At 37.5% G+C, this 19,167-nt stretch overlaps 1 protein-coding gene across 8 annotated transcripts in view; it reads right to left on the bottom strand.

Annotated features, from left to right (window-relative positions):
• Positions 1–19,167, bottom strand: part of METTL4 (methyltransferase like 4) — a 526,668-nt gene that overhangs the window by 385,096 nt on the left and 122,405 nt on the right. For 7 of the 8 annotated variants that reach the window (XR_003793143.1, XR_003793141.1, XR_003793139.1 and 4 more), the window contains exons 9-10: positions 16,086–16,229; positions 5,215–5,293 (exon numbers count right to left, since the gene is read on the bottom strand). The gene's annotated coding sequence lies outside the window, so the exon portion shown is untranslated. Of the gene's footprint in view, positions 1–4,672; positions 4,732–5,214; positions 5,294–16,085; positions 16,230–19,167 lie in introns of those variants that run through there. The other variant, XR_003793148.1, reaches the window with a different exon arrangement.

Below are 19,167 nucleotides of genomic sequence, written 5' to 3' on the forward strand. Positions count from 1 at the left end.
AGTATTTTTTTGTTTTCTCCAATCAAAGCTTTTAATAACATATAGTTCAAAATGTTCCAATTTTAATACAAACATCTGTTGTACTTCTATACACTAACAATGAACTATTAGAAAGAGAAATTAAGGAAACAATCCCATTTACTGTCATATCAAAAAGAATAAAATGCCTAGGAATAAACCTACCTAAGGAGGCAAAAGACCTGTACTCCAAAAACAATAAGATGCTGATAAAAGAAATTGAAGACAACACAAACAGAAAGATATATCGTGTTCATTGATTGGAAGGATCAATTTTGTCAAAATGACCAAACTACCCAAGGCAATCTACAGATTCAATGCAATCCGTATCAAATTACCAATGGCATTTTTCACAGAACTCTAACAAATAATTTTAAAATTTGTGTGGAAATACAAAAGACCCCGAATAGCCAAAATAATCCTGTGAAAGAAGAATGGAGCTGGAGGAATCATGCTTCCTGACTTCAGACTATACTACAAAGCTACAGTAATTAAAACAGTATGGTACTGGCACAGAAACAGACACATAGATCAATGGAACAGGACGGAAAGCCCAGAAAAAGATCCACACACTTATGGTCAATTAATCTACAACAAAGGAGGCAAGAATATATGATGGAGAAAAGACAGTCGTCAGTCTCTTCAATAAGTGGTGCTGGGAAAACTGGACAGCTACATGTAAAGGAATGAAATTAGAACATTTTCTAATGCATGTACAAAAATAAACTCAAAATGGATTAAAGACCTAAATGTAAGACCAGACACTATAAAAGTCCTGGAGGAAAACATAGGTTTGACATAAATTGCGGCAATATTTTTTTGGATCCGCCTCCTACAGTAATGGAAACAAAAGCAAAAATAAACAAATGGAACCTAATTAAACTTAAAAGCTTTTGCACAGCAAAGGAAACTATAAACAAAACAAAACAACAACCTACTGACTGGGAGAAAATATTTGCAAATTACGCAACCAACAAGGGCTTAATCTCCAAAACATACAAACAACTCATGCATCTCAATATCCAAAAAAAAAAAAAACCCAGTCAAAAAAATGGGCAGAAGAGCTAAATATACATTTATGCGAAGAAGACATACAGATATCCAACAGTCATGTGAAAAGATGCTCAACATTACTAATTATTGGAAAAATGCAAATCAAAACTACAATAAGGTATCACCACCCACCAGTCAGAATGGCCATCATCAAAAAATCTACAAATAATAAATGCTGGAGAGGGTGTTGAGAAAAGGGAACACTCCTACACTGTTGGTGGGAATGTAAATTGGTACAGCCACTATGGAGAACAGTATGGAGGTTCCATAAAAAGCTAAAATTAGAGTTATCATATGATCCAGCAATCCCACTCCTGGGCATATATCTGGAAAAGATGAAAACTCTAATTTGAAAAGATACATGCACCCCAATGTTCATAGCAGCAGCACTCTTTACAATAGCCAAGATATGGAAGTAACCTAAGCGTCCATCACCAGATGAATGGATAAAGAAGATATGGTATACATATGCAATGGAATATTACTCAGGCATTGAAAAGAATGAAATAATGCCATTTGCAGCAACATGGATGGACCTAGAGATTATCATACTAAGAGAAGTAAGTTAGACAGAGAAAGACAAAAATCATGATATCACTTATATGTAGAATCTAAAAAAAATAATACAAATGAACTTATTTACAAAACTGATACAGACTCACAGACATAGTAAACAAACTTATGATTACCAAAGGGGAAAGTGAGGGGGAAGGGATAAATTAGGAGTTTGGTATTAACAGATACACACTGCTACATATAAAATAAACAACAAGGATCTACTGTATAGCACAGGGCCTATATTCAATAATAGAAAAGAATCTGAAAAAGAATATATATGTATATAAAAAACTGAATCACTTTGCTGTACACCCGAAAATAACACAACACTGTAAATCAACTATACTTCAATTTTTTTTTAAGTTCCAATTTTATATACATACTCACACCATGCATTTACATATACACAAACATCCTTCAAGAGGAGCTCAAAACCAGTCATCTTCTGCACCCCTCTACAACCTTGACTGCAGTATTTAATGAAATGAAGTCTTAGCTTTGTTACCAAATATGAGGAAGTAATGATTAGTGTTTATCTTTACTCACCCCAATACGTTTCAATGCCAACTGGTGTACTTCAATTCAATTCTGGTATGAACCACCTGGGGTTAACAGACCCCACCAGTTAAAGGGCCCAGCCTACAAAAAGACTGCCTCACTTCAGACCAACTAGCTACAAACTTGGGGGGTTCCCACAAGTCCCCTAATGTTTGATAATTCACTAGAATGAACCATAGAACTCAGGAAAACTCTATCCTTATGATGACAGTTCTATTAAAATGATACAACTCAAGAACAGCCAAATAAAGAGACACACAGGGTGAGGTCTAAGAGGATCCCAAACTCAGAGCTTCTGTGCCCTGTCTTCATGGAATTGGGGCACATCACCCTCCTGGCACATCAACGTGGTCACCAACCAGTAAGCATCACTAAGGTTAGGTGTCCAGAATTTTTATTTGGGTTTCATTACATAAGCACGACTGATTGAATCATTGGCCACATGATTTAACTCGTTCTGTCCCTCCTCAGAGATCAGGCTGCCTCAAAGTTCCAATTCTGTAATCATACGGTTGGTCTTTGTGATAGCGAGTCCCCAACCTGAAGCTATCTAGGGGTCCACCATGAGTCCCTCATTAGCATAAACTCAGATGTGATCCAAGGGGCTCATGAATAACAAAGACACTTCTAGCACTCGGGAAGTTCCAAGGGTTTCAGAATCTCGAAGCAAAGAACCCGGGACAAAGACCAGAAAAATTATTATAAACAACGCCAAATCTACTGGGGACAGTACTTAAATTTGACAAATCCAGCATTTTTATGTTATCAATCTAGAACTGCCACCAACATAGCATCCTTGATTATCTATTCCACTGATTAATTGACTTTGAGCAAATACTGTAGTTCAGACTTCAAACTTGTAGTTGCTTTATATCTCCATAATCCTGACAGGCAGGACAGTATTGTGGTTAAGTGCTGTAAGCTACAGAACTAGATTTCTTGGGCTCAAATCCAGGGCTCTGCCACATCTCAGTTCTTAGGCAAATTACCTTTGTGTGCTTCTGCTTCTCCAACAGAAAAATGAGGTATAAAAATTACACCAATCTCCTAAGGTGATTGTAAGGATTAAATGTGCTACTACATGCAAAGTGTTTAGAACAGTACCTGGCACTCAATAAATTTCACTTTTATTGTTGTTATTATACTGGAACTAGTGGACGCTCTTTACTAATTGTTTTATCTTGGCACAAAGAGCCTTAATGTAATCCTAATTATCTCTAAATTTGAAAATCCTTTCCCAAAAGCAAATAAATCATTGAGCTCCAAAAATATGGGGGTTGGACTAAACAGTCTTAAAGACTCCTACAACTCAGAAATGCTCTAATTATATAACTGGCCTCTTGACAGATAAAAGAGTTCTAACTATGTAGCCTAACTGTTGTGATGCTCTTATATATTCCTTTAATTTCTCTGATACTGACAACTCATTGCAAGTGATCATGAGAGAATTCTAATGTAGTGATTCAGAACTGGTTTTTCACAATTGTTATTTGAAGTATGAAGAAAGAATCTCTGCCAGTATATCCCAGACAGGCTCTATTTCAGAATCATATTACAGAGATATCAGACAAAGATTGAGGACATACCCAGATCTGCAGGTGTCTATCAAGGTGGAAAAGAGCTATTTTCTCTTTTCTACAAAGGAAAGTCTACTTTATCCTCTCCTGCTTGGGAACAGAGAAGGGAACCTGCCATCTGCCAAACTCATCCTTCATTATTAAATATCCTATGTGTTTGTCTTTCACTCATCTTTTTTTCTGTCTGGAACTGGTTCAAAGCACTTGATGTGATAGATCATAAGATTTTATTGAAGCCATTTAAAATTTCTAGCATCCTGCCATCTCTTTGCCTTTGATCTTTTCTTATTATTTTACCTGTAGGCTAGTCCACAAGTTACATCTGGATGGGAGAAAATTAAATCAAACAATTTTCCCATTTCTATAGCTCAATATTTTGAAGATAAAATGCTTTGTTTTGGTTTCTTTAGAAAGCTAACATTCAAATGTTAAGAACCACTCAAGCTTAATGCTAAAGAGACATGATTCTTAATTCTCATATAAATAATCAGTAAGTAACCAAGCATATCATTTCCTTTGGGTATATACCTATATATCAGCACAACTGCAATTATGTGTTCCATTAACAATGCCTCAAAGTGATAACAGAGCAGAATAATGAGAATGGCTAAAGAAGTACTTTGGGGGAAAAAAATGACCAAATAGCTTAATTAAACATAAATGAAAATATCAATAATAAAGAAGAAATTGGGGGAAAAAATCAAATATTTAAGAATGGCATATTATATTGGAGAATGCTGTCTATACCATATATCTTAATTTTAGACATCTTCTCCATTAAAATGTGAGCTTATTGGTTCACGTGGCTAAAACACTGAAATTTTGGTTGCATGGATTCAAGGCCAGCTGATCTGCATGAAGTGTCCAGAACATTGATTAATGGCCAAATACCCACCTAGAATATTTGTGCCAAGCCACAGGACCCCGACCTTGCTCCTGTTTTATTCAACTCCTTGTAATTTTTTATCTAAATGGAGACACATGAAGATATCCTTATCAGGTTCTCATAGAAAGCCAAATAAAGCACTGATGTGATGACGAATGGACCTAATATTCAAAATTATCTTGGTGTTTGAAACTACATCAAAAAAATTAGACAAGAATAAATGTAAAATCTTACATTTAAATTTGGGGATTTTTTTAATTGCACAAATATAGCATAAGGAGATCTGCTTTAACTACATTTCTTATGAAAATTACCTGCTAATTTCTTTAAGGATAAAATCAGTATAAGCCAACAGTATAAAGCAGCCTAAATAGGATGATGAAAACGGGATGCATTAGTCAGAGAAGCGGTCCAGATCAAGAATTTGAAAATACTGTGTGCTCATGGTGCTATAGTTTGGGTTTCATTTGGATAATTATCACTAGATCATTAAGAGGAATACTGACCACTAAGCATATTTAGATTTACATCTCAAAAAAAGTTCTAAGGTTTTTTATCACTTACTCTGCCACAGAGAGTTTTTCCCCAGTCCTGCTGAGAAACCAACAACAACAGTCTGTCTCTCCTCCATCTTCTATTTATTCTGAAAAAAAAAAAAGAAAGAAATGGAGAAGAGGGAGAGAAAGGGCACTGATGTTTCCTCTAGTTCTTAACTTACTTAGTAATATTAAAGGTCAGACATGTCCACAGAAATTGGAGATGAAAACCATCTTCAAAGCTTCTCCATCCTGGAATGGCTTTTTAGAGGATTTTATCGCCTACGTTGCATGGAGTGAGCAGCCTGTGCTCTTTCTCTCACCCAGTGGAGGGAACCTCTATTCCCCATGTCTTGTACTCCAGGCCCCCTGCCTAAATGGACAGTTTTATGTGGTCTCATAGAATTTTTTTGTGTTTTGGGAACACAAGATCAGTCCTCGATATGTGTGTGATATTTTTATTTACCAAGCTTTGATGTCATCCCCTTAGTAGATATGAATTTATACTATACAGACATCATGTATATTCTTAATGCAAATGACTTGCTACTTTATAATTTTACTCACAAAACAATCCATACTCATAAACTATATTTGCACAGAATTCTCAAAAAGGAAGTAAGTAATTTAAAAAGCTATTGAGTTAATTAAAAAGAAGGGAAGATTACAGGTAAATTTTCCCAAAAGACCTTTCTTCAAAATACAGATAACAAAGGAGGAAAGTGTGAGTGGAGAAGAATTAGGTTAGACATATTCTTCAAATTGTTGAAAGAATCTCAAAGAAGAGGAGATAGGCATACTTTCATTATACCAGCTAATGAGCAGAAATGACAATGACAGAGCTTTCTATTCAATATAAGAATTTTCAACAATCAAAAGAACTTCAACTAAAATAGCGAGCACCATGTCAGTGGAAGACTTCAAGCAGGAGTTGGAAATTTTTCAATGATATTGTAAGAAGACAAAAAATTCATGGAGTTCAAGGTTGACTAGAGGATCTCTAAGGAAATTCCAACACTTAAGTGTCTGTTATATGTGCATATGATAAAGCACAATAGAAACTTTTAAAATGGGGGAGACCTTCAAGATGGAAGAGGAGTAAGACGTGGAGATCACCTTCCTCCCCACAAATACATCAGAAATACACCTACATGTGGAACAACTCCTACAGAACACCTACCAAACGCTGGCAGAAGACCTCAGACCTCCCAAAAGGCAAGAAACTCCCCACGTACCTGGGTAGGGCAAAAGAAAAAAGAAAAAACAGAGACAAAAGAATAGGGAAGGGACCCGCACTACTGGGAGGGAATGTTAAGGAGGTAAAGTTTCCACACACTAGGAAGCCCCTTCACTGGCAGAGACAGGGGGTGTCGGGGGGTGGGGAAGCTTCGGAGTCACAGAGAAGAGTGCAGCAACAGGGGTGCAGAGGGCAAAGCGGAGAGATTCCCGCACAGAGGATCGCTGCCGACCGGCACTCACCAGCCCGAGAGGCTTGTTTGCTCAGCCGCTGGGGCAGGTGGGGGCTGTGAGCTGAGGCTCGGGCTTTGGAAGTCAGACCCCAGTGAGAGGACTGGGGTTGGCTGCGTGAATACAGACTGAAGAGGGCTAGTGTGCCACAGCTAGCCAGGAGGGAGTCCAGGGAAAACTCTGGACCTGCCTAAGAGGCAAGAAACCATTGTTTCGGGGTGCCCAAGGAGAGGGGATTCAGAGCACTGCCTAAATGAGCTCCAGAGACGGGCCCGAGCTGCGGCTATCAGCATGGACACCAGAGACGGGCATGAAACGCTAAGGCTGCTGCTGCAGCCAACAAAAAGCCTGCATGCAAGCACAGGTCACTATCCACACCTCCCCTCCCAGGAGCCTGTGCAGCCCGCCACTGCCAGGGTCCCGTGATCCAGGGACAACTAGCCCAGGAGAACATAAGCCGCACCTCAGGCTGTTGCAACATCATGCCGGCCTCTGCCGCTACAGACCCACCCCACATTCCGTACCCCTCCCTCCCCGTGGCCTGAGGGAGCCAGAGCCCCCGAATCAGCTGCCCGTCCTGTCTCAGCAGGGAACAGTGGCTCTCAGGTGACCTACAGGGAGAAGAGGGGCAAAATCCAAACCTGAACCCCAGGAGCTGTGCGAACAAAGAACAGAAAGGGAAATCTCTCCCAGCAGACTCAGGAGCAGAGGATTAAATCTCCACAATCAACGTGATGTACCCTGCATCTGTGGAATACCTGAAGAGACAACGAATCATCCCAAAATTTAGGTGGTAGACTTTGGGAGCAATGATATATATTTTTTTCCCTTTTTCTCTTTTTGTGAGTCTGTATCTGTATGCTTCTTTGTGTGATTTTGTCACAAATTGACACTTTTACCATTTGTCCTAGGGTTCTGTCTGTCAGTTCTTTTTGTTTTTTTAAGTATACTTTTTAGCACTTGTTATCATTGGTGGATTTATTTTTTGGTTTGGTTGCTCTCTTCTTTCTTTCATTCTTTCTTTTTTCCTTTTTTTATTACTAATTTTTTGTTTTTAAAAATTATTTTTTATTTTAATTTTTTTTTCTTTCTTTCTTTCTTTTTTTCTCCCTTTTGTTCTGAGCCGTGTGGCTGACAGGGTCTTGGCGCTCCAGCCGGGTGTCAGGCCTGTGCCTCTGAGGTAGAAGAGCTGAGTTCAGGACATTGGTCCACAAGAGACCTCCTGGCCCCACGTAACATCAAACGGTGGAAGTTCTCTCAGAGATCACCATCTCAACGCTAAGACCCAGCTCCACTCAATGACCCACAAGCTACAGTGCTGGACACCCTATGCCAAACAACTAACAAGACAGGAACACAACCCCACCCATTAGAAGAGAGGCTGCCTAAAATCATAATAAGTCCACAGACACCCCAAAACACACCACCAGATGTGGACCTGCCCACCAGAAAGACAAGATCCAGCCTCATCCACCAGAACACAGGCACTAGTCCCCTCCACCAGGAAGACTACACAACCCACTGAATCAACTTTAGCCACTGGGGACAGACACCAAAAACAACGGGAACTACGAACCTGCAGCCTGCAAAAAGGAGACCCCAAACACAGTAAAATAAGCAAAATGAGAAGACAGAAAAACACACAGCAGAAGAAGGAGCAAGATAAAAACCCACCAGACCTAACAAATGAAGAAGAAATAGGCAGTCTACCTGAAAAAGAATTCAGAATAATGATAGTAAAGATGATCCAAAATCTTGGAAATAGGATAGAGAAAATGCAAGAAATATTTAACAAGGACCTAGAAGAAGTAAGGAGCAAACAAACAATAATGAACAACACAATAAATGAAATTAAAAATTCTCTAGAAGGAATCAATAGCAGAATAACTGAGGCAGAAGAACGGACAAGTGACCTGGAAGATAAAATAGTGGAATAACTACTGCAAGAACAGAATAAACAAAAAAGTATGAAAAGCATTGTGGACAGTCTCAGAGACATCTGGGACAACATTAAATACACCAACATTCGAATTATAGGCGCCCCAGAAGGAGAAGAGAAAAAGAAAGGGATTGAGAAAATATCTGAAGAGATTAGAGTTGAAAACTTCCCTAATATGGGAAAGGAAATAGTTAATCAAGTCCAGGAAGCACAGAGAGTCCCATACAAGATAAATACAAGGAGAAACACACCAACACACATATTAATCAAACTATCAAAAGTTAAACACAAAGAAAAAATATTAAAAGCAGCAAGTGAAAAGCAACAAGTAACATACAAGGGAATCCCCATAACGTTAACAGCTGATCTTTCAGCAGACACTCTGCAAGCCAGAAGGGAGTGGCAGGACATATTTAAAGTGATGAAAGGAAAAACCTACAACCAAGACTACTCTACCCAGCAAGGATCTCATTCAGATTCAACGGAGAAATTAAAACCTTTACAGACAAGCAAAAGCTAAGAGAATTCAGCACCACCAAACCAGCTTTACAACAAATGCTAAAGGAAATTCTCTAGGCAGGAAAAACAAGAGAAGGAAAAGACCTAAAATAACAAACCCAAAACAAATAAGAAAATGGTAATAGGAACATACATATCGATAATTACCTTAAATGTAAATGGATTAAATGCTCCAACCAAAAGATATAGACTGGCTGAATGGATACAAAAACAAGACCTGTATATATGGTATCTACAAGAGACCCACTTCAGACCTAGGGACACATACAGACTCAAAGTGAAGGGATGGAAAAAGGTATTCCATGCACATGGAATTCAAAAGAAAGCTGGAGTAGAAAGTCTCATATCAGACAAAATAGACTTTAAAATAAAGACTATCAAAAGAGACAAAGACACTGCATAATGATCAAGGGATCAATCCAAGAAGACGATATAACAATTGTAAATATATATGCACCCAACATAGGAGCACCTCAATACATAAGGCAAATGCTAACAGCCATAAAAGGGGACATAGACAGTAACACAATCATAAAAGGGGACTTTAATACACCACTTTCACCAATGGACAGATCATCCAAAATGAAAATCAATAAGGAAACACAGCTTTAAATGATACATTAAATGATACATTAATGTACCATTAAATGATACATTAAACAAGATGGACTTAATTGATATTTATAGGACATTCCATCCAAAAACAACAAAATACACTTTCTTCTCAAGTGCTCATGGAACATTCTCCAGGACAGATCCTATCTTGGGTCACAAATCAAGCCTTAGTAAATTTAAGAAAATTGAACTTGTATCCAGTATCATTTCCAAAGACAATGCTATGAGACTAGATATAAATTACAGGAAAAAAAAAAACTATAGAAGACAAAAACACATGGAGGCCAAACAATACACTACTAAATAACCAAGAGATCACTGAAGAAATCAAAGAGGAAATCAAAAAATACCTAGAAAAAAATCACAATGAAAACACGATTACCCAAAACCTATGGGATGCAACAAAAGCAGTTCTGAAAGGTAGGTTTATAGCAATACAATCCTACCTAAAGAAACAAGAAAACTCTAAAATAAACAATCTAAACATACACCTAAAGCAATTAGAGAAAGAAGAACAAAAAGATCCCAAAGTTAGCAGAAGAAAAGAAATAATAAAGATCAGATCAGAAATAAATGAAAAAAATGAATGAAACAATAGCAAAGATCAATAAAACTAAAAGCTGGTTCTTAGAAAAGATAAACAAAATGGATAAACCATTAGCCAGACTCATCAAGAAAAAAAGGGAGAAGACTCAAATCAACAGAATTAGAAATTAAAAAGGAAAAGTAACAACTGACACTGCAGAAATACAAAGGATCATTAGAGATTACTACAAGCAACTATATGACAATAAAATGGACAACCATGGAAGAAATGGACTAATTTTTAGAAAAGCACAACCTTCCGAGACAAAACTAGGAAGAAATAGAAAATATAAACAGACCAATCACAAGCACTGAAACTGAGGCTGTGGTTAAAAATCTTCCAACAAACAAAAGCTTGGAACCAGGTGGCTTCACAGGTGAATTCTATCAAACATTAGAGAAGAGTTAACACACCTATTATACTTCTCAAACTTTTCCAAAATATAGCAGAGGGAGGAACATTCCCAAACTCATTCTATGAGGCCACCATCACCCTGATACCAAAACCAGACAAGGATGTCGCAAATAAAGAAAACTACAGGCCAATATCACTGATGAACATAGATGCAAAAATCCTCAACAAAATACTAGCAAACAGAATCCAACAGCACATTAAAAGGATCATACACCATAATCAAATGGGGTTTATCCCAGGAATGCAAGGATTCTTCAATATATGCAAATCAACCAATGTGATACACCATATTAACAAATTGAAGGAGAAAAACCATATGATCATCTCAATAGATGCAAAAAAAGCTTTCAACAAAATTCAGCACCCATTTATGATAAAAACCCTGCAGAAAGTAGGAGTAGAGGGAACTTACCTCAACATAATAAAGGCCATATATGACAAACCAAGAACCATCAGCGTTCTCAATGGTGAAAAACTGAAACCATTTCCACTAAGATCAGGAACAAGACAAGGTTGTCCACTCTCACCACTACTATTCAACATACTTTGGGAAGTGTTAGCCACAGCAATCAGAGAAAAAAAACAAATAAAAGGAATCCAAATCAGAAAAGAAGAATAAAGCTGTCACTGTTTGCAGATGACATGATACTATACACAGAGAAAGCTAAAGATGCTACCAGAAAACTACTAGAGCTAATCAATGAATTTGGTAAAGTAGCAGGATACAAAATTAATGCCCAGAAATCTCTTGCATTCCTCTACACTAATGATGAAAAATCTGAAAGAGAAATTGAGGAAACACTCCCATTTACCACGGCAACAAAAAGAATAATATACCTAGGAATAAACCTACCTAAGGAGACAAAAGACCTGTATGCAGGAAACTATAAGACACTGATGACAGACATTAAAGATGATACAAACAGTTGGAGAGATATACCATGTCATTGGATAGGAAGAATCAACATTGTGAAAATGACTATACTACCCAAAGCAATCTACAGATTCAATGCAATCCCTATCAAACTACCTATGGCATTTTTCACAGCGCTAGGACAAAAAATTTCACAATTTGTATGGAAACACAAAAAACCCCGAATAGCCAAAGCAATCTTGAGAAAGAAAAATGAAGCTGGAGGAATCAGGATCCCTGACTTCACGACTATATTACAAAGCTACAGTCATCAAGACAGTATGGTACTGGCACAAAAACAGAAATATAGATCAATGGAACAGGATAGAAAGCCCAGAGATAAACCCACACACATATGGTCAACTTATCTTTGATAAAGGAGGCAAGAATATACAGTGGAGAAAAGACAGCCTCTTCAATAAATGGTGCTGGGAAAACTGGACAGCTCCTTGTAAAAGAATGATATTAGAACACTCCCTAACACCATACACGAAAATAAACTCAAATTGGATTAAAGACCTAAATGTAAGGCCAGACATTATAAAGCTCTTAGAGGAAAACATAGGCAGAACACTCTATGACATAAATCACAGCAAGATCCTTTTTGACCCACCTCCTAGAGAAATGGAAATAAAAACAAAAATAAACAAATGGGACCTAATGAAGCTTAAAAACTTTTGCACAGCAAAGGAAACCATAAAGAAGATGAAAAGACAACCCTCAGAATGGGAGAAAATATTTGCAAATGAAGTAACTGACAAAGGATTAATCTCCAAAATTTACAAGCAGCTCATGCAGCTCAATATCAAAAAAACAAACAAACAATCCAAAAATGGGCAGAAGACCTAAACAGACATTTCTCCAAAGAAGATATACAGATTGCCAACAAACACATGAAAGAATGCTCAACATCATTAATCATTAGAGAAATGCAAATCAAAACTACAATGAGGTATCACCTCACACTGGTCAGAATGGCCATCATCAAAAAATCTACAAACAATAAATGCTGGAGAGGGTGTGGAGAAAAGGGAACCCTCTTGCACTGTTGTTGAGCATGTAAATTTATACAGCCACTATGGAGAACAGTATGGAGGTTCCTTAATAAACTAAAAATAGAACTACCATACGACCCACCAATCCCACTACTAGGCATATACCTTGAGAAAAACATAATTCAAAAAGAGTCATGCACCACAATGTTCATTGCAGCTCCATTTACAATAGGCAGGACATGGAAGCAACCTAAGTGTCCATCGACACATGAATGGATAAAGAAGATGTGGCATATATATACAATGGAATATTACTCAACCATAAAAAGAAACAAAATTGAGTTATTTGCAGTGAGGTGGATGGACCTAGAGTCTGTCATACAGAGTTAAGTAAGTCAGAAAGAGAAAAACAAATACCATATGCTAACACATATATATAGAATCTAAAAAAAAAAAAATGGTTATGAAGAACCTAGGGGCAGGATAGGAATAAAGACGCAGACGTAGAAATTGCACTTGAGGACATGAGGAGGGGGAAGTGTAACCTGGGACGAAGTGAGAGAGTGACATGGACTTATATATACTGCCAAGTGTAAAACAGATAGCTAATGGGAAGCAGCCACATAGCACTGGGAGATCAGCTCTGTGCTTTGTGACCACCTAGAGGGGTGGGATATGGAAGCTGGGAGGGAGACGCAAAAGGGTGGAGATATGGGGATATATGTACATGTATAGCTGATTCACTATGTTATAAAGCAAAAACTAACACCACTGTAAAGCAATTATACTCTGGTAAAGATGTTAAGAAAAAAAAAACTTTTAAAATGTAAGGGACTTCCCTGGTGGCGCAGTGCTTAAGAATCTGCCTGCCAATGCAGGGGACACGAGTTCAAGCCCTGGTCTGGGAAGATCCCACATGCCACAGAGCAACTAAGCCCATTGCCACAACTACTGAGCCTGCGCTCTAGAGCCCGTGAGCCACAACTACTGAGCCCACTTGCCACAACTACTGAATCCTGTGCGCCTAGAGCCTTTGCTCCACAACAAAAGAAGGCACCACAATGAGAAGCCCTCATATCACAACGAAGAGTAGCCCCCGCTTGCCACAAGTAGAGAAAGCCCGTGTGCAACAACGAAGACCCGATGCAGCCAAAATTTAATTAATTTTTAAAAATAAAATAAAATGTAAAATTTATAAAAGGGAAAATGTCCAGGCTTTGCCCCATAGCTTTACAACAGCACTACTCAAAGCATGGCTATTGCTGATGAGTTAAATGATAGTAATATCATACAGCCTATAGGCTGCAGTACATGTCCTATAATTTTAAAGATTGAGGTTGTATGAGCATGGGCCTTGAGAAAGGATGACAAATTTGTGAAACATTCTGGTTTTTTGTTCAAAAGGAGATTTAAAAGTATATTTAATGAGCTCAGGAGAAAAAGAACAAATAAAACATTACTTAAATGAAAGCACATGAATGCAATCCTTCTTAAAAAAAACTACTGAATAGTAATTCCGATCAAAGACAAGGTGAATCAAAACAAAGAACTACAAAACAGAGAGGCTATGATAAAATGATGATAGTGGGAAGCTTTGAAATTATTTAAGTAAATACAGACCAAAGGCTGAAACAACCATGGGGATTACGGCTACATGTGAAAAGGCATTCTCCCTCTACCAGGAGGGTAGAAGACATCCTTATCACCACTGGGAATTTAGGGCCAAGGAGGCTATATAAACAAACCTGTTAAGCTAACCCTCATCTTTCTAGTTACTTCTTCACTATTTACTACCCATAGTCCCAACCCCTTTGTCTTGTGAATTCTTCACAAATTTTTCATTCCTTTGTCTAAAAGATATAAAAGCTTCCTGCTCTGGTCACTTCTTCAGGTCTTCATTCTCTTGTGAAGCCTCCCATTTACATGTAAAATTTCCATAAAATATGTATGCTTTGCTCCTGTTCATCTGTCTTATGTCAGTGTAATTCTTAGGCCCAGCCGGACACCCAAGAGGGTAGAGGAGAATTCTTCCTCCCCTACATAAGTAACTCTGTGTGATTATGAATTCATTGCTTTGTTTCTCCCTACATAGTTGGGTGTTGGGATTATAAGCAAATAATTTGTTTAAATTATGTCTTCAACATAAAAGTTTAAAGAATATTACAACCTTGATTAATTGCAAAATAAATAATTCACTAATGGGAAAAAAAAATCTACTTAGTTATCTCTCCCAACAAACTGTTAGGACTTTCCTAGGCAGGACCTCTGCTTATGGTAGAATTTTAAGGTATTAACCTCACAAGGTAATAATAACAAATGCTATTCACAGTGTATGAGGCTATTTTTCATAGTTTAAATAAAATTCCTTGCTTAAAGGAAAAAAAAATTTTCATCTGGCATGCTCAAGGACCCTTTCAAAATCTAAGAATGTGCTTATATTATAAACAACGGGAAGCAGAAAAGTGACAAGTGGCCAGAAGACCTAAACCAAAGCTGTCACTGGGGTCTTCGTAAAGAGGAAACAAATCCAATAAGCCTTGGGACTTAATAACTGGCTAGACAACTAAGACTGAAGAGAGGAGTGATAAATGGTAACTACAAATTTACAATTCTGAGAGTAAAGAAAGATGGCAGTGCTTATAACAGAATAAAGTTAGGGGCAACAGTCTGAGTGGAAAGCTTGGTTCAAATCATGTTTTGTTTTTAGGGGGTCAGTAAACATCTGAGGACAGCTGTCCAATAGGCTGCAAGAAGTAGAGTAGAATACTCAGAAGAGGATGGAGGTCAGGATTAGAGAGGTTTTACATTTCATTGCCACTCCAGACCCCCTCCAGTCCCCCAGCCCCACACCCCAGGCATTATGAACCCATGACTGGATTACCAAACCCACAAAAACCACAGAAGTCTCTATTGGTTTAAGGGCAGAAAACATTAATAGAAACCCAGGGAGAATAATTTCTTTCCTTATTTTCTTCTAAAGAAATACCTACAATATAAGAAAGGAAAAAGAAAAAAACTCTCCAGTGGAGCAAAATAGATAGGCTATGACCTTATAACGTGATTAAAGTCTATTGGTACTGATAAGAAAGGCGACACTTAATTACACGGTGCTTTTCATCTTCTAAGCACTTTACAAGTACTATATTAACTAATTAACGATGGAAACCCTGATGTTTCTTGGAAAAGACTGCTGTCGCTACTTTTTTTGACCCTTTAAATGAACTTTTTTTACATCTTGAAATACAACTTGCACAAAATGGGTGATATTTAAACTTTTCAAATTAATGATTACACCAAGCAGTTCATTTTCTGGTACTTCAGAGTCGAATTACAATTAAAAGAAAGGATGTAGGTAAGCTACTGTAGAAAGAGAAGCAACTCTACTGGCTCATAAAAGCCCATCTGGTGAACACTACTGAGCCCTGATAAATGGTAATATGAAAATGCTTACTGTTGGCCTGTGGCTTCTACATCTTCCAGAAGCAGATGGGATAAGGGCACCTATTCCCATATGCATTGAATGTTCTAGGGTGGGTTCCAATTCAGATTGTCTTCTTCACCTCCCGTAGTTTTAAAATTAGTGATCACCAAGCACCTGTCAAAAGAAAACTGGGCTAATATAGTGTGTTGAACACCCTTTGAAGGCAAATGTTTTGGTTCATGAAGAAGTCCCTTAGGGGCATGTTTAAGAACCTGGATAAAAATTTTCAGATGTTCACTCTTTCAACTAGTGGGTATTAAGTACCTATTATAAGCAAAGTCCTCCAAGGAGGGTTGGCCTTGTTTAGAGTCACATGGGCATCTCTCTAATCCTTAAGAGATGGGTGGTTATCATTCCTACACATACTCTTCCTCTCTGTCCATAAAAATCCTGTCTGCCATGGCCAGGCTGAAATCCCCAGTCTCAAGGAAAGCAGCATGAGATAGGGAAAACTCAACAGGCTTGGATTTATATATGAGCTCTGCATATACTGCTCCAACAGTAAAAACTTAGGAAGTTTATTTACCTCTTCTGGACCTCTGTTTCCTCATATAAAATGAGAATGATAATGCTTTCGCAGCTGCATAAGCAAGAGCCTGTATATAGAGTATAATCGGCTTAGTTCCTTTGATTTTGAAAAATGCTTTTCCATTTCTTATATCCCTAACTGGGTTCCTTCTGCTGTAATGGCTGAGGTTCCTTGCATAAATTATAAATAATAATAATTTCTTTACAAGCTTACTGTAAATATTAAATAAAATAATGTAAGAGAAATGCCTAGCCAATGGTATAGCATAGTAAAATATATAGGAGTTAGAGTCAGGTAGACCTGGTTATAAATCCTGATTATAGTGTTTAGTGAGTAGGAGCCATGGATTATGCTTTCCTGATATCTCATAGTATCTTTCACAGTGCTAAGTCTATAGTAAACATTCATTAAATTTTGGTTGACTGACATTGACTTATTAGCCAGTCAAGTAAAATACAGGGACACTTTACCATCCTCCAGATATATGGTAACAGGTGGGTACTAGCAGAGCCTTTGAGCTCTTCGTAGCCTGGTAACATTAGCCCTAAAGTTACTGGAGGCAGAAAGACACCTTCATTTCTGAAGTACACATGTCCTCAGCTCAGCAGCTCCAAAATAAACTCCAGGGGCAGTACAAGGCCTCTTACTTATCTTGTGATCTGAGCTTTAAGAATACAGATATACTGATCTCTGGATATCGAATAATTCTCAGTCCACGTATTGTTCCAACTCAAATATCTAAGGAATATTCTTTCTGACCTCTGCTTATGTGCCCTTCAATAATTTATTCCAGAAGTCTTGGATTACAAAGGCATGGATTATTAATTCCAGTAAATATTTTCTTAGAATTGTTCTTTTTTCCCATTCTTCCCAGTCATCCTTTAATCAAAACGAAACCGGAGCAAGCATGCACAAATTCTTATCTGTTCTATCCAGACAAATTCTAAATTCCTCTTGCCTATTTTTAACTTTGTTATCTATATTTATGATATAATATGTTATATCTATATACATCTAGGGAAGAGCAATTGCAAAATTTATCAAGAATTCTCTTCAGAAAACTGTTCTCATAATAAGCGCAAATTGTCAGCATTTATCACCACATGATGTAATCATAAAAAAGCCTTTTCTAGCCTCATCCCCATAAGGTGCCTCTCTATTACATTATAATGATAAATGGCAAAATGTTTTGCATGACACTTAAACTATTACAGAATTCCACAGGGAATGCTAGGATACTACCAAGGTCTTCTGATAAGCAGCTACAGCTGAAAGTCAGTTTCACATTCTTAAGTCAACTGATCTCTCACACTATTTATTTCCAGCAAAACACTTTACAACTGAACACTTCCATATCAGAAGGTCAACACAAACATGTATCGGGAGTAAATATGCCATGGTGTGTTTGAAGAGGTAATAAGTATTCAGCTTGGGGATGGATGTGACACTTTGTTTCAGTTGAAAACAATCTTAAACCAGTCATCATGTTATTCCATCCTGCAATGCAACTAACTCCCAACTATCCCTAATGATTTGATATGAGTAATTAGGATTCACAGATAAAGCCCAAATTTATATTAGTCGATAGTTAAATCCCAACCATCCATTGCTACTTGAAGGAAGCATTACCGTTGGGGTAAACACAGATGTTGGGTAATCTGTCCCTAAACCTTTCTTCTATTTCCTACCACTCTCAGATTAGCTGTTAAATCACAATCCACTCTTTGCTGTATAATATTCAAATTAGGGCAGCGTAGTGCTATTATGTCTCTGATTTTTTTACATCACCTTAAAATTTTCTGTAAAAACAAAACATTCTATATATTCGTTTTTGAAAATATTCTACATTCTATGCATCTTTATTACCAGATCTTTTTTTTATTTTTGTAATTTAGCAGTGAAAATCATGAACAGTCATAACATTTTTTATCTCTGAGAAACTTTTTTTTCACCAAAATCTGACAATTTTTAAACCTTCTCTGGAACTCTTGCTGATATTTCAAATACAATAGCTAATATTTATCGGGTATGTAATCTGTGCCAGCCATTGTGCTCAGTGCTTTGCCTCCATTAATCATTTAGCCCTAGGCAAGTACCATTATTATCCCCATTTTACATACCAGGCAACTGAGAGACAGAAAGGCTAAATAATTTCCCCAGCTTCAGCCTAAGGTACTACGAGATAGAAGAGAGGGGCACACTGAGGCAACTGGTTGCAGAGCCTATGTTCTTAACTCCCTCCCTGTATTTCTTCTTTTAGCTGCTCATATTTCATTCTATGTCTATAGACTTACGTCATATTTGTCCAGGATATATTTGAAAGAATTATATTAGTAAACGATAAACCAACTTCTCAGAATAAGCTGTACTGAAAAATAGCTTAACCAATAAGAGGCATGACAAAACAAACAACAAACATAACAAAAAACCCACTGGTAGGATGATTGCTAGAACCTAAGTTCTTTCACTCTTCCACTCTGATGTATCAGTATTGCCTCCCTTCATGGTCCCAGGAGGCTGCAA

Source organism: Monodon monoceros, unplaced genomic scaffold (assembly GCF_005190385.1).
Source record: "Monodon monoceros isolate NGI ecotype Baffin Bay Population unplaced genomic scaffold, NGI_Narwhal_1 Super_Scaffold_1, whole genome shotgun sequence".
NCBI classification, from domain to species: Eukaryota; Metazoa; Chordata; class Mammalia; order Artiodactyla; family Monodontidae; genus Monodon; species Monodon monoceros.